Genomic DNA, 4,122 nt, shown 5'->3' on the forward strand with positions numbered 1-4,122 from the left:
AACCTCTGTCCCCACCAGACTCAGAAACTGGCTTTTTCCTTCACCACCAAAACTGCTAAACACTGCTGGTTTCTGTTCCCCTCCTACAGGATATAAGAAACTCCTTATCCCCTTATGCTCACGAGCCTGTTTGCTTTCTTACATTTATGATGATTCCACAGAGCTACAAGAGGCAGCATAATGAAAACACGGTTCTTGTGTAGGAAACACAGAGCTATCCAAACCTCAGAATCTCAACCTTGGGAACAGCCACAGTTTCATACACCTTTCCATCATTCATGATCCTGCTACCCCAAAATGGAGAAGCAGCTGTTATCAGCTGTCCCAAGATCTCTCTGCTGCTCACCTTGCAAAAACCTGAACGTTTGTGGGCACCTCTCAGTTGCCTTCTATTGCTTGTTTGGAGTTGGCAAGACAGTGCAGCCAAGAAAGCCACATTTCCACTTCTCATCAAAGCTCCCACACCAGTATTGCTCTAGATCCACCTAGGAGATAGTTAAGATTGATTAGAGAAAGAAAGGACGAGAAATTGGATAGGTTGGACTAAATCATCTGAGTCTGACAACATTTGTTGTAAGGTACATGGTCAGCACTCTCAGAGGCATTGGTGGTTACCCTTACAACTATATAGAAAGTGGGTGAGAAGTTGAGCAGAAAATTGTCTACTCTAATCTCATTTTCTGGAAGAAAAAAGTATTAAAACAAATAATTAAACTATTTTTGAACACATCTAAGAAAACAAGGAGGCAACTGACAACAAATATGTCCTTCTCCAGGAACAAATGGTGTCAATCAAAATATTGTTCTCCTGTGGTCCATTAACAGGCATTTGAGTAGGAGGAAGCTGTATGCATCCTGTACCTGGATTCTGTCTTTAATGATTCACTTTATTCAGCCTGGAGAAGAGAAGCTCCAGGGTGACCTAATTGTACCTTCTGATATCTAAAGGGAGCTGACGAGAAAGATGGAGAGGGACTTTTTACACAAGCGTGTTAGTGACAGACAGGGGGAATGGCTTCAAACTGAAAGAGATCAGGTTTGGATAGAATATTTGGAAGAAATTTTTTGCTGTGAGGGTGGTGGGGCCCTGGCACAGGTTGCCCAGGGTAGATGGTGGAACACCATCCACTTCCACATCCCTGGAAGTTTTCAAAGCCGGTTTGGATGGGGCTCTGAGCAGTCTGGTCCCATGGAAGCTGTGCTTGCCCATGGCAGGGGGTTGGAACAAGATGATCTTTAAGGTCCCTTCCCAGCCAGGCTATTCTATGGTTTTATGATTCTCTGTGCTTACAATTAGGTTATCACATAACCCCTGTGTTATGCTGGATGGCAGCAGTAAAGCTGGAGCAGGACAGTGGGACAGTTGGACCCAGTGATTTCCAGTGCTCATTGACAAAATTGAGGGTAGCAGCACACAACCATGCAGAAGATGTCACACAATCTAATATTATTAAATATTTTAGTAATAACCTAGATTATGAAACAAGAAAGCAGATGTCCTACATTTTCTGCATGCTAGGGAAGAAAACAAGACTTGGGAATAACCACAAGAATTAAAGAAAAGTTCTAAAAAAAGAGAATGCAATTCAGAAACAATGCACATATTGTTCTGCCCATAGTCAAGAATTTGTTATTTGATTGCAGCTAAATGTATTAGGAAAAAAAAAAAAAAGGAAAAATACTTTCCCTTTTTTTGGTGCTTTTCCTTGCTTCTTGGTATTTTACACCACTTGAGCCTGAGCTCCCTCCTTTTACATATATACTTTCAGAAATTTCCTTCCTTGTATTTTATTTCTCTGGCTATCTTACAGAGTAATTTCCACGATAAAGGCTTGTATTACCATTTGAGTATAACTCTTTAGTATGATGACCTACATTTCATTTTCTGCATATTTCCTCCTTATGCTGAGATCAAAGGAGAGCTAATGATTGAGGCACTGGTCTGACTGAAATTCCCATCCTCCTTTTGCACCGAGGTGATGTGTGCTTGTGCTTCATGGCATTTATTTAGCACACTGCCTACTCTGCTATTTCCTATAAACTGACTTTTTGTAAGGCCACTCACTTCCAGCCTTGGTTCTATTTCCCTTCACCCTTCATGACCCATTCCCACTGATTAATGCTGGGATGCAATTTTTCTAGAATTCGTTGTCCCAGTATTCCTGTACCTCAGCTGGATGCAGAGATCTGTCTGGTTAGTTCTGAGAACTCTAAATCCACAGAGGAGCAAAATGCACTAGGAATCATTTACTGAAATGCATGACCTTGAAATAGCATGGTTTTACAGCACAGATGGAGTTTACCAGATGTCTGAGGCTAGGAAATGATGAGATTTAAAAGAGTCAGTACTTCGGAGTGGTTTAAAAAACTGAGATTACTGGACAGGATAAAGATACTGCAAGAATATTTAAACAAGTGCATTGATGTGTGGATCCATGACTTTGGTGCCCAGATCAGTTTGCCAACCCTGCCTCTCCAGTGTACACTTACCTGTGCAAAGCATGTACATCACAGCACAGTGAAAGGCTCTCTCTTCATTGGTGTGAATTGTGGGCTCTTCCTTGAACCATCAGCACTGGCCTGATGGTGATAACCCCTCTGCTGGTGGTTGTCCAATGTTTGGCTCTTCAAGCCGTCATGTTCTGATTCCCTGCTGGTGTCTGAAATGACCAAAAACCCATGCAATGTGGCATCACCATCTAGGCCCCACAAGAAGAGCTGTTCTTCAAAACAATTACATGATGTTTTAAAATTCCAATGCTAAAAATAGGCAGGAAGGATTCTGCACCCAGAGATGTCTTGAAGCAGTGCTGTTGTTAGCAGAGGGGTTTGTACAGCAAGGTCCTATCTGGAGAGAGGTTCACAAATACATAAGCATTATTCTTTCTAGGACTAAAAGCTGCCTGGGGACATGAATTTCTTTAAAAGAAATACTTTTCCCATCTTCACTCTCTTTTTTATCCATCCTATCACCAAAGTGCCACATTTCTTCATACCTCCAAGATGCCCCAACATTTGAGGCTGCCCTTATTATTTGGGTCAACTATTTGGGAGCTGGTGATCATAGCAGCCTGTGGAACATCACAGGGCATCTCTGCTGTTAGGGAATAAAGAACAGGTTAGTCTGGCTGTGTTTTCAAATGTCACAGCTAGCTGAAATCACAGCTATTGCTTAGGGAAACTCTGTTTTCTCAGCCTACAACCATTTCCCTCAGCACTGTCACTTCATCATGTAAGGGTTACTGTGGGTGAACAGGGGAGGGTTCAGCAGTTCATTTTATTTGGGTGTGAGAATTGAAATACCAATGTTAAATGCTTGTAAAATCTTTCTTTTCCTCCTGTCTACCATTCTTGCTGTATTTTCCTCCTATTCCTTGTTGGCAAACTCTCTCTCCACTGATCTCCTCTGCCAGCCTTTTTCTAAGATTCTGCCACTGAGTCCTGCAGTGTAGTGGGCTCATCAAATCCCCTGTACTTCTCAACACATGATTAATAATGAAGTCAACACCCTTTCCATGCCCTTCATGCCATCAGCAGGCCAGGGAGCCTTTCTCAGGGTACAGGGTATTGCGAGGCACTGCTGAATGCCAGCTCAAGGACCTGGAGGGGTGTTTTTCCAAAACTCAACAGGCACACACTGTACAAGTGAGATTGCTGTCTCCTGGCTTGCCCCAGTTTGGGTATGGGGACACAGGAATGGAAGAATAATTGCTGGAGGAGAGGAAATAGCCTGTAGCAGAGTTGGAGCAATTTCTCTTCCACTCCTTTTCCTCCTGCCCCAATCTGCATACCTCAAGGAAACCCTATACACATAGCAAAACACCCCACATTCACAATACCTTCTGTCCAGCTTCAGAGGCACTTGAGCTCTTGGTTCAAAGGTGATACTGGGAGATTTTGCCAAATCCCTCATGTTTTGACCTGTGAGCCTTTTTTCTGACAAGCAGAAAAAAAATGGTTGTTCAAATATGTGAAGTTAGGTTGTACTGAGATGTCAGCTGAGGAATTAACATTCAATTTTTGTATTTGTCCAAGTTGTTACTTACCATTCATTTAAAGAAGCAGTACCAGTGGATCACACCAGTGGATTCTGCACCGACATGTTGTAAGATCCAGCTTCTG

At 42.6% G+C, this 4,122-nt stretch overlaps 1 long non-coding RNA gene across 1 annotated transcript; it reads right to left on the reverse strand.

Annotated features, from left to right (window-relative positions):
* Window positions 1–386: 386 nt before the first annotated feature.
* Window positions 387–3,921, reverse strand: LOC132074117 (uncharacterized). The gene is made up of 3 exons (XR_009418586.1): window positions 3,840–3,921; window positions 2,491–2,660; window positions 387–485 (listed from the first exon to the last, which is right to left on the reverse strand). It is a non-coding gene; the product is annotated as an uncharacterized LOC132074117 (long non-coding RNA).
* Between the last annotated feature and the right edge of the window lie 201 nt (window positions 3,922–4,122).

Source organism: Ammospiza nelsoni, chromosome 6 (assembly GCF_027579445.1).
Source record: "Ammospiza nelsoni isolate bAmmNel1 chromosome 6, bAmmNel1.pri, whole genome shotgun sequence".
Classification (NCBI taxonomy): Eukaryota; Metazoa; Chordata; class Aves; order Passeriformes; family Passerellidae; genus Ammospiza; species Ammospiza nelsoni.